Source organism: Anabrus simplex, chromosome 3 (assembly GCF_040414725.1).
Source record: "Anabrus simplex isolate iqAnaSimp1 chromosome 3, ASM4041472v1, whole genome shotgun sequence".
Lineage (NCBI taxonomy): Eukaryota > Metazoa > Arthropoda > Insecta > Orthoptera > Tettigoniidae > Anabrus > Anabrus simplex.
In genome coordinates, this window is record NC_090267.1 from 399,378,293 (window position 1) to 399,391,064 (window position 12,772).

General features: G+C 40.9%; 1 protein-coding gene across 4 annotated transcripts in view; it reads right to left on the bottom strand.

The window, feature by feature from the left end:
- LOC136866431 (glutamate receptor ionotropic, kainate 2) overlaps positions 1-10,915 on the bottom strand; it is a 274,181-nt gene extending 263,266 nt beyond the window's left edge. For all 4 annotated transcript variants that reach the window (XM_067143358.2, XM_067143357.2, XM_067143356.2 and 1 more), the window contains exon 1: positions 10,726-10,915. The gene's annotated coding sequence lies outside the window, so the exon portion shown is untranslated. The remainder of the gene's footprint in view (positions 1-10,725) is intronic.
- Positions 10,916-12,772: the final 1,857 nt, after the last annotated feature.

The following is a 12,772-nucleotide window of genomic DNA, read 5'->3' on the forward strand; positions in this document are numbered from 1 at the left end:
GGGGGTGGCAGCTAATCACACTAACCACTACACCAGAGAGGCGGACAATTTCTCACTTCATTTCTTCAATTCTTCTTCAAGCATAACTTACCTTTCTTTACAATTTCCGTGGCCCTTTCCAACACCAATTCTTAAATGTTCTATATCTGTGGTTCTCTCCCCTGCTGATTGTCAGTTTCTCGGGTCCATGAAAGGTCACGTTCCAAACAAAAACTCTTTACAAATTCCAACTCTTCTGCTGTTGCTGAAGGCAACGTTTTTCATCATCTTATCATACTTCATAACCGTTCGGCTCCACGGCTAAATGGTTGGCGTGTTGGCCTTTGGTTACAGAGGACTTGGGTTGGATTCCCGGCAGGGTCGGGAATTTTAACCATCACATGGTTAATTTTGCTGACACGGGGACTGGGTGTCCGTGTCGTTTTCATCATCATTTCATCCTCATCTCGAAGCGCAAGTCGCCTATGGGAGTCGAATCCAAAGACCTTCACCTGCGAGCGGAACACGTCCTCGGACACTCCCGGCACTAAAAGACATTCGCTACATCATTACTTCACGACGACGACAGCCGCGATAAAAATTCCGGCCAATGCATGTGAGATAATCCATATACAGTAGAACTGGAGGTTCCACGGCTGCCACCATGATATCAACAGTCACGTAAAACTAAAAAGTTGCATGCTTCTTATACATCATAAATTAAATTAATTCCTCATAAAGAAAGTAAATGTGTCAACAGAATAGTATTGTGGAACACAATGTAATATTCAGAGACGACATTTTATACTGGCAACAATCTTGACTAAATAGGAATATGGCCGATGAAAGTTAAGCAGATCATTTTACAGTTGTTGGAGCTTGTAAGGCGAGAGAGAGAGAGAGAGTCAAAAGAGAGACAGATAGAGGGAAGTTTGAATTTGAATTTAGTAATACTTTCCCATTGAAGCTAATAAACCCCTTCATAAAGTGTTCACATTGAATGCAATACATAATTATTTCAGAACCAAAATCCTAATGTTATTTTAAACACAAGAACATAGTTCAGTTCCGTGGCTAACTGGTTAGCATGCTGGCCTTTGGTCCACGGGGTGCTGGGTTCCATTCCTGGCCTGGTCAGGGATTTTAACCTTCATTGGTTAATTCCGATGGCTCGGGGGCTGGATGTATTCAGCATTGTAAATCATCATAGGAAGGCCCCTATCTTCACAGACGCGAGGGTCGTTGTTTAGTTATTGACATTCATGTAGATGTGATCAAAAAATGTAATTATAAAATTATTTCTGCTTCTCAATGTAACAAACCACGAACACACAAATTAGGAAAGACACTTTGTATTTGTCTTCTTAACAATTTCTAGAATTGCTCTAATGTAGAAATGAAGATCCTTTGTGATTGATTGTTTGACAGGTAGACAGATTAATTGATTGAATAATTAAATCTCTTTACATTTGATTTTTCTGAATGAAAGTGGTACAAAACAGTGCAATTTTCACGTAGTGTCCATTACGTTCAATGCAGTTCTCCAGCACTTACAAAGTGCATGGATACCTCTCTTTTTTTTTTTTTTTTTTTTTTTTTGCTATCTTGCTTTACGTCGCACCGACACAGATATGTCTTATGGCGACGATGGGATAGGAATGGCCTAGGAATTGGAAGGAAGTGGCCGTGTCCTTAATTAAGGTACAGTCTCGGCATTTGCCTGGTGTGAAAATGGGAAACCACGGAAAACCATCTTCAGGGCTGCCGACAGTGGGGCTCGAACCCACTATCTCCCGATTACTGGATACTGGCCGCACTTAAGCGACTGCAGCTATCGATCTCGGTATGGATACCTCTAGAAAGAGTCCTTCTGTTGTCCGCGCAGCCTTTCCTGCACAGCCTCCAGCCTTGATCTTCGTCCAAAAGGAAAGTATTTCCTCCAGTACTTTCTTGAGGGCCCAAACATGTTTTAATCACTACGGGTGGGGCCTGGTGAATATAGTGGATGCGGAAGACATTCGAAATGTAGGTTTCGGATGATCACAACTTTTCACGGGCAGTATGGGACCGGGAATCATCTTGTTGCTGCTGTGACAAGGATTCATCACCATACTGAATCGTCATTCGTCGATGAATTGCACACATATTACCTACTCAAAAACTGAATAACAAACTGCTCTTCGTCTTCTTCCATGCGTGACTGAAGTGAGGCGGCCATTGTTACACTGATATTAGCCGATCAAGGCGAGTGGATGCGCGGAAAGAACTGAACTAGTGCTGCGACGTTGGCTCAGCGCACCGAAATACCGTGTAGTCAACGAGCTAGAATAATATAGAGGGGCTGAAGCGCTGCCTGGCTGAAGTTAATTGAACGAAAGTCAACCATGTTTCCGGTGGTCACATAAGCAAGCTGTCGAATGACTAAAAATATTGAAAATATGAATTATAGAATCACTGGTGCAAAATTAATGACCGTTAGCTCGCTGGTCTGGTTGGACGATATGCTGTCACGTTCATTGACGTGCTTGAGAACTTTGAGACCAATTTAGCTAAACCCCTGTATCTATTTAATTGAAAGAAAAAACAGGCTTACAGAGAGGTACACAACGCGTTCGATCCATGTTAACTACATTCTATAACAACACCACTCAAACACAATGATAAACAAACACTTGACCTGTACGGCAACAACACATAATAATTAATCTCCAGGTATTTTCAGCTTCCTCGTAAAAGCATCTAGTGATTCAAATACCTTGTTATCAGTATTGAAAATCACGGAGTACGATCACAAGCAGACTTGAAATAATTATTTCACAATTATTACTTTAAACTCGTAATAATAATAATAATAATCGTATGGCCTCAGCTACCGTGTGCAGACATTTCAATTTGACGCCATCTGGCTGTCTGCTCGTCAATTTCGACGTTCCGTTTTACTCTAGGCCCGCTAGATGGCAGACCGAGTAAACCGAAACTCTCTTGGGCGTCTGTAGCTGAGATTTAATGAATTTTGTCGGGTAAACACCAAATGTGTCGCCAGAGATCTTTTACATGCAACTGAGTAGAGGTGGGTTCGATTCCCACCTCAGTCATCCTCGAAGTGGTTTTCCGTGGTTTCCCACTTCACCTCCAGGCGAATGCCGGGATGGTCCCTAACTTAAGGCCACGGCCGCTTCCTTCCCTCATCCTTGCCTATCTCTTCCCACCCCCTACAAGGCCCCTGTTCACCATAGCAGGTGAGGCCGCCTGGGAGAGGTACTGGTCATACTCCCCAGTTGTATCCCACGACCAAGAGTCTGAAGCTCCAGGACACTGCCCTTGAGGTGGTAGAGGTGGGATCCCTCGCTGAGTCCGAGGGAAAAACCGAACCTGGAGGATAAACAGATGATGATGATGATGATGATGAACAGCTACCGTTTTTATACCGATTATTACTTTGGTTGCAAGTTGCTATCCAGAAAACCAGAAAACAACTAGTTTTAAGGCGAGTTTGAACGAGTTTTATTCACTCTCCTATGGATAATTTAGCAGGTAAATGATCCGAAAAGGTAGCTGTCCTAGTCTAGCAAGCTAACATTAAAGGCGCCTTTGTCATTAGTGCACCGTATCGTTGTTTAAATAATGACACACATGTTGATGTGATCAATAAATGTGTGTGAGTCTGCTTTTTTAAAGAACAAACCACGTAAACACAAATTAAGAAAGGCACTATTTATTTTTTTCTTCCACGGCCTACCATTGTGTTCCTACTCCTCTAATGAAGAAATGAATGAATATATTGTAGTTCATAGAGAAAAGTGAGAAAATCGTCAAGGGATAACTGTCCATAGCCAAGGATTACGTTACGAAAACGCACAGCCTCAAAATTAGTCTAAATGTAAACAGTCACACACTAAATATAGTCGGTGGATTTAAAATACCTTATACTGTTGTTGCCAACAGCTGTAGCCGTGTTGAAACATCGGATCCCGTGAGATCTCCGAAGTTAAGCAACATTGGGCGTGGTCAGAAGTTGGATGGGTTGCCACGCGGTGTTTGTGGTGGGGGGGGGGGTGAGGGAATGGAGGAGCGGAAAGGAACTGAGCACTCTACCGCACGTGAACTCCGGCTCAGGAACACCTCTGCGGAGGTTCGGACCTGCCTTCAGGCAGAATAACCCTTACCTTACCTATACTGTTGTTGCAGATGAGAGATCAATCCTTAATATATGGTAATATGTAAATTGCAATTACACTGCCGTAATGTTGTTGTTTGAGCCATCAGTCCATAGACTTGTTTCATGCAGCTCTCCATGACACACTATCCTGTGCTAACATTTTCATTTCTACATAACTGCTGCATTCTACATCTGCTCTAATCTGCTCCTACCGTTCTTACCCCCTACACTTCCCTCAAAAACCGACTGCACAAGTCCTGGGTGTCTTAAGATGTGTCCTATCATTCTATCTCTTCTTCTCTTCAAATTTAGCCACAACGATCTCCTCTCACCAATTCGAATTAGTACCTTTTCATTCGTGATTCGATCTATCCACCTCACCTTCAGCATTTTTCTGTAACACCACATTCCAAAGGCTTCTATTCCCTTTCTTTCTGAGCGAGTTATCGTCCATGTTTCACTTCCATACAATGCCACGCTCCAAACGGAAGTTTTCAAAAACATTTTTCTAATTCCTACATCAGTATTCGAAGTGAGCAAATAGCTCTTCTTAAGAAGGGCCTTCCTTGCTTGTGCTAGTCTGAGTTTTATGTCTTCCTTACTTTTGCCATCGTTAGTTATTTCACTACCCAAGTAACAATATTTATTCACTTCCTTTAAGAATTCATTTCCTAATCTAATATTTTCTGCATCACTTAACTTCGTACGACTGCTCTCCATTACTCTTGTTTTGGACTTATTTATTTTCATCTCGAACGTCTCACCCAAGACTCCATCTATACCATTCAGCAGCTTCTCCAGATCTTCTGCAGCATCAGATATAATAAAATAAAAATAAAAATAAAAATAAAAATAAAATAAAAAATAAAATAAAATAAAATAAAATAAAATAAAATAAAATAAAATAAAATAAAATAAAATAAAATAAAATAAAATAAAATATAATATAATATAGGGGAGCCTCCGTGGCTCAGACGGCAGCGCGTCGGCCTCACACCGCTGGATACCGTGGTTCAAATCCCGGTTACTCCATGTGAGATTTGTGCTGGACAAACCGGAGGCGGGGCAGGTTTTTCTCCGGGTACTCCGGTTTTCCCTGTCATCTTTCATTCCAGCAACACTCTCCATTCTCATTTCATAGTATCTATCACACATAAATAAATCACTTTGGGAGTGGCGACCCCATCGTACCAATAGCCTATATCTGCTTCATTCGGTACACCCCTGATCCGGTCATTGACAGGAAAACAGGTTGTAGGTTGTCATAATATAATATAATATAATATAATATAATATAATATGGTGTCAAATTTCCTTTTGTGAAAAGCAAATGATCATAAATATGTGAAATGAAATTCAAATTGATAACAATTTATTTGCATCTAACAAATCGTTTTCGAGGGATATTTGTATGGAATTTGGAGTCGACAAGTGAGGATTCTGTGCATCTAAAGGAGGAAACTGACTCAGGGTCTAGAAAATTACTACGAATGAAACAATCAGTTCTCTAAGAACATGATGAGTTGATACACTTTCATAAAAGAGCCTCCTCCTCCTCATTCTTCTTCTTCTTCTTCTTCTTCTTCTATTTTTGCTATTGGCTTTACGTCGCACCGATACAGATAGGTCTTTTGGCGACGATGGGACAGGAAAGGGCTAGGACTGGGAAGGAAGCGGCCGTGGCCTTAATTGAGGTACAGTCCCAGCATTTGCCTGGTGTGAAAATGGGAAACCACTGAAAACCATCTCCAGGGCTGGCGACAGTGGGGTTCGAACCCACTATCTCCCGAATACTGAATACTGGCTGCATTTAAGCGACTGCAGCTATCGAAAAGAGCCTTCTAAATGTCCCTCAGTCATGGCCATTCCTCTACAATGGGTTGGTGTCAGGAAGGGCATTCGGCCGTGACCCCGGGCTTAAGTGACATTAGTACCTATCTCGTACAACCTGTGACAATAAAGTTCGGCGAATGAAGTCAGAACGGTCGATCCAGCAATACTGGAGACACGCAACGCTGCACTTGCGTAGCAGCAGGTTTTGACCACCTGCTCCTAACGTTGTTCAGTTGAGCATCGTGTGTGTGCCGTGTAAGACCTGTTTGACACAGTGCGTGTTTAGTGCGTTGGTTCTGAACTGCGAACTGGTACATGAACGACCAAAAGATCAATATACAGTTTTGTTTTAAGCTTGGCAAAACACCGAAAGAAACGCATGCGATGCTGGTACGTGTTTATGAAGATCAAGCACTGTCCTTGAAGTGTGTGTACGAGTGGTCACCCGATTTTGAGGAGGCCGGGAAAGTGTTTCTGACAACCTCCGAAGCGGAAGACTGGCGACCGCCGTCAGTGACGAAAACATTGAGAAGGTGAGGGCATTAATCACGAACGATCGGCGATTAACTGTGCGCATGATAGCGAATGAACTGCAGATTAACCGTGAATCCGTTCGACAAATCGTTACCCAGAATTTAGGGAAGAGAAAAACGTGTTCCCGACTTGTGCCACATCACTTGACTGACGATCAGAAGCAGGCACTCGCCAGATCTCAATCCTCCAGACTTCTTCCTATTCTCACGACTCAAACTCGCTTTGAAAGGAAAGAGATTTTACGATATTCCTGACATCCAACGGAACGTGACGAGGCTTTTAAACACCATTCCAAAGGAAGCCTTCTTGCAAAGTTTCCAGAACATGTATCGCCAATCTCAGCAGTGCATAGTTATGGAAGGGGACTATTTCGAAGGACAGTAAAGTCACTGTCGTGCATTGTTCATCTATGTTGATAGTACATGACTATTCACCGAACTTTATTGTCACAGGTTGTATAATTTGCAAAAGGCCAGGAGAGGAGAAGGGGATCTTCTTATCACTTAGCGCTAGTGATGGTGTAATTTTATGTGTTCGATTATCCTCATGATGGTTAGTATGATTACACTTTAAAAATGGTTTGCGGTTTCGATTCCTGGCCGGGACGGGGTTCTTAACATTCATTGGTCAATTCCGATGGCTCGGGAGACTAGGTGTGGGTGCCGTCTTCAGCATTAGGATTCATCACATCTTCCCAGACGTGGTCATCTATGTGATGTCAGCTCGAGAGACCTCTACCACGACTCTGCGGAGGCCTCACGGAATTATTATTATTATTATTATTATTATTATTATTATTATTATTATTATTATTATTATTATTATTGCAGCTAATTATTGCACCACGTTTGCCTAATATAAGTGAAGTATTTCACGGAATGCACCACCTGAGCAGTGTAAGTTAGATTTAGAAAACAAGCATTCATTATAACGTGGGTTACAATTCTGATTTCTATTATAAAACATCGTTTAAAAGGATAGGGAATAATAGTATGTTTCTACATAACTTACACATAAAGATTATTTTAACTTCACTGAAAAACTTACCTCTTCACTGTACTTAATGTAAAGATATCGTCGGTGAAGAAACAATATCCTAACCATTATTTTCCTTAAGACTGGTCATGCCTCCCAGCCACATATTGATATACAGTCCATCAGAACAACGTCCGGTGTGTTCATTTTCCTATCTGAAGTTGTAAAGGAAAATGATCCTTAAATACAATACACTATAGGAGTGCGTGAATACGTCATGCAAATATACATTTCTACAGTGCGTAGTGTAAGGTTCATTTTCCTTTACATATATGCATTGTGCGTTTCCTTTGCTGAATGGTCAGCGCTGTGGCCTTCGGTTCAAAGGGTTCTCGGTACAATTTCTGACCATGTCGGGAATTTTCAGCATGGTCTCGTTAGTTAATTCCCCTGGCTCGGCAACTGGGTGATCTTGCTCATCTTAATACAGATCCTGGTTTACACACAGCACATCACACCACCGGCAACCACAGAAACATGCTATGGTGAACACATCACTGCACATAGGATAGGCGTCATGAAAGGCACCCGACCGTATAGATGGGCTTAATCCACATCTAATGCCGGTCCTAAGTGGTTAGAAAAAGGCCAGGGAAAACACGAGGATTCTTTTCTACGATTATGTGTGCCTCTTATATTTAATACAGTAATATTCCTGAGGGTATTGATTTATTTTGACTCTAAAATTTGATGACTCTCCTAGTTTCACTTACTGAATATATAAACTGAAATGTTATCTTCACCATTGGTAGCTTGAACTAGTTGCGAGAATGCTCTTTTGAGGTAATACAGTGCGGTTGAAACCTCGTATGTTCCAATAGACTTCCTATCCATTATATTCCTTAAGACTGGTCACGCCTCCCAGCCACATATTTATATGCAGTCCATCAGAATAATTTTCGATGTGTTCACTTTCCCATGCTAATGTGTAAAGGAAAATTAACCTTAAATACATTATACTGAGTAGATATTTTCATGTAATACTTGATTCCTCCTTTCTGAATTTTATGTATGTCCTTCCATGTGTTATGTCCATGTGCAAATTTTTCAAGTGCTTTATTTATAACTATATACGATTAATTTGTTCATGTATATTTTTCATATTCAGTACATATATTCAGTATGTCTTTCTTGTATACATTGGTGCCTCTGACACGAATAAAAAGTCATATACTGTAGAAGAGCGTAAATTCACCATACAAATAACATCCTTACAATACGGTATGGTAAGGCCCACTTTTCTTTACACATTAGCATAGGAAAATGAACACAGCGAGAAGCATTCTGATGGAATGCATATCTATATATGGCTGGGAAGCGTGACCTGTCTTTCGTCTAGCGGAGAGGTTTTTGGGCAAGTACCCAACACATTAGTCGTATTCACCCGTAGAATTTCGATTTCACTGCACTATCGCAGGAATTCATTGAAACGTGGATTTCTTGTGACAGAGTTTAGATGTTTTCCAATATTTGAAATAGGGTTTATGGCCTCTGGATAAATAAATAAATAAATAAATAAATAAATAAATAAATAAATAAATAAATAAATAAATAAATAAATAAATAAATAAATAAATAAATAAATAAATAAATAAATAATCTAGGTTATCGTACTATTGTGTAATAATATGAACTAGGAGTAACATTTGTTCGAAACCAGTGTTTTCGTCCATCTTTCTCCCCACGTATCCTATGAACTGTAGTCCTAAAGTATAAAAGACAGTCTTTTAAATCTTAGTGAAATTAATCAGAAATATATTGCACATACTTGCTTTAAATTAATGCACAAATTCTAGTTTCACAAAGCGAGCTGGCTGCGCGGTTCGGACCGTGTAGCTGTTAGGTTGCATTCAGGAAACGGTGGATTCGAACCCCACTATAGTCAGCCCTGATTTTCCATGGTTTCCCATTTCCACATCACTCAAATGTTGTACGACATAAATCCAAAAGAAAAAGAGAAAAGAAAAATCTAATTCCTCTCGCGAATTCTAGAGAAAGGAATTAGGCGAAGTCTATTCTTGACCGATAATATTTCACTATATTTCGCAAAATCCCATTAAGAGGATCATATTGTGTTATTTGCGTTTTCAAATTTAGAAATGGTATGAATAAATGTATAGGCTACATTGTCTCTAATATAATAGATCTCCAAAGTTATTACCGGTACTCCCTCATAGTTCTCAGAAGCTAGAAACAATTGAGTATCATTTCTACTGTTGGGCTATATGATGGAAGTTTAGGGACGCTCTAGAAGGAGGCCGACATTTTTAACTATGCAGAAACCACTATAGACACTCTAAAAAATAACTGATGTATTTTCTCATCAGAGCCGGCCCCGCGGTGTAGGGGTAGCGTGCCTGCATCTTATCCGGAGGCCCCAGGTTCGATTTCCGGCCAGGTCAGGGACTTTAACCTGGATCTGAGGGCTGATTCGAGGTACACTCAGTTTACGTGATTACAATTGAGGAGCTATCCGACGCTGAGATGGCGGCCCCCGTCTAGAGAGCCAAGAAAAACGGCCGTGAGGATTATCGTGCTGACCACACGACAATTCGTAATTTGCAGGCCTTCGGGCTGAGCAGCGGTCCTTTGGTAGGCCAAGGCCCTTTGGGGCTGTTACGCCATGGGGTTTGGTCTGTTTGATTTTCTCATCAGTACAATATATATCACTAATTATCTGATGTGTTGTAGAAATTTACATATAAGACATACAAACATTAAGTCTTCAGGAAGATTCAATGTCATTGAAGAAATAATAAGAAAGCTAAGCGACCTGAGAAATCTTGCATTTTTGTTTGAATTTATGCATACCGTGGCTGAGTTAAGAGTGCCTGAAAGTAACATGCATTTCACCTCCGGAAGCATGGCCTACTGGAATTGGAACCTAGCCCACATTCCATGTCATTTCCGTGAATACTAAATTTATATCGCACGAGGACGTTGCATTTGTGGCACTAGTGACACTTGGGTGAACCATTTATATCGTCCGCTTTTCTGTTAGTCATTATATCGATAAGTAGTCGTAATTAGTGCGGTTATACTGAAATATCACACCAAAAGAAAGCAAAAAGAGCAAACAACATTCAGTGTTATTTTTGGACCATGTTAACTTCATGGTATGCATTCAATACAAATATTAATTTTTAATCACTCATTTCACAACACAATATTTTCCTTTAGCTTACCGTGGAACTGTCTTTTTAACTATTCTTGATATTTTTACACTGTTTTAAATTAGACGGAGCATTGTTTCACTTGAAGGATTTTAAAACTATGGTGGTCGTTCTTAGTACTATCGGCTGTAAATAGATGGCTTTATTACACAACGGAAGCACATGGGATGTTAAATGATAGAGTAAGAGTGCGAGCTCTGTGTCCGAACAGTGGCACATCTACTGGCGGTTGCACAAACTTCACGAACAGAGGACCCTTCTCCGCGCACTGTACCGCACTCTATAGCGCTCTGGAGGATACTGAATAAACTACGCTGGGTGGTGAGCTTTCTTAGCGCTTGGAACTTTCATTCAGCCAATCAATCTGGTGCCACCTTCACTGAGTCATGAACTCATAACCGATAAGAAACAATTTAATATTTAAACAAAGAGAAAATGTATGCCAAAAAGTAGGTATTTTAGACCGTATAATAGTCATGAGACTTCTCCCAATTATACTTGGGTTCGAACCCCACTGTCGGCAGCCTTGAAGTTGGTTTTCCGTGGTTTCCTATTTTCACACCAAGCAAATGCTGGAGCTGTGCCTTAATTAAGGCCACGGCCGATTCCCTCCCATTCTTAAGCCTTTCCCATTCCATCGTCGCCATAAGACCTATCTGTGTCGGTGCGATGTAAAACAAATAACACAAACATAAAAAATAAAAAATATTATACTTGGTCATTTCAAAAATAGGGGTCTGCTCAAGGATTAACTTCTCCATTCGAAGAAAGAATCTCCATCAACAGCGTCCCATGGCCTCACTCCCTATGAAAAATGCTGAGTGGTTTGGAATTGAATCCAGGCTTTTGGCACGCAATGAATTGATTAAAAATTGTATATACCACCACCTCTCCTACTCTGCCGGCTAACATTTTGATAGTGAAATTTGTTTCCACCAACGGGACTCAGACAGGCTAACCATGGGGTCAGACCATCTAGACTGAACGATCATTTCCACTAGGCAGATATTGCCTACTCGTATGTTATAGATTGTTGCGAGTATGAAGTGAATATTTTCCTCAACGATAAAAACAATTAAAAAACGTTTTCTAGGAGTCAAATTGGATACGTGTCTAACAAAACAAAGGGAGATAAATTCTATCCCCTTATCGGAGACTTGTTAAAAGTGCTTAGTACTTTCAGTTTGGAATAGTTGATTCTAAAGCAGAAATTAGGCCCAATCCCAGCATTTTCTGCGACTGAGTGACGGTGGGGGGGGGGGGGGGAGATTGTAATAAACCACTTTAATGGCAGTCATTGTCAAAACTCTGTCTTTCAAGCGTTAGATTTCCGAACTGTAGACCTACAGCTTTCCAGACTTGCTCATGAAGCGTGAATTAACTACTTGCTTATGAAGGTGCGTCAAGACGACTTGGCTTGATAAGGATTTCGGAAACAATAACATATTTTAAAACATGAAATCAGTACCTTTTCCAGGAAATATCGTAGGATTGTGCGTTGTGAATGGAGACCCAGTCTTGTTCACATTGTAATTTACAACTACTTTACATTTATATATATATATATATTTTTTTTTGCTAGGGGCTTTACGTCGCACCGACACAGATAGGTCTTATGGCGACGACGGGATAGGAACGGCCTAGGAGTTGGAAGGAAGCGGCCGTGGCCTTAATTAAGGTACAGCCCCAGCATTTGCCTGGTGTGAAAATGGGAAACCACGGAAAACCATCTTCAGGGCTGCCGATAGCGGGATTCGAACCTACTATCTCCCGGATGCAAGCTCACAGCCGCGCGCCTCTACGCGCACGGCCAACTCGCCCGGTCATTTATATATTAGTCCCTAACTGGACACAACTGAGATTTACTTATTTAGTTGTGATACAACTCCGGTGTCGGGCTATTGGGGTGGTTGTGTCGATGATTTGAGTTTATCAGTGTGATCTTCGGTTTCTCCTCGTTTAGCTATAGCACGTTAATATAAGTCGCGAGACATCTTTCGCATTTCACACCATGACCATTCTTCCAATTACTTGCAAGTCAGATAACCATTTCGTCTCA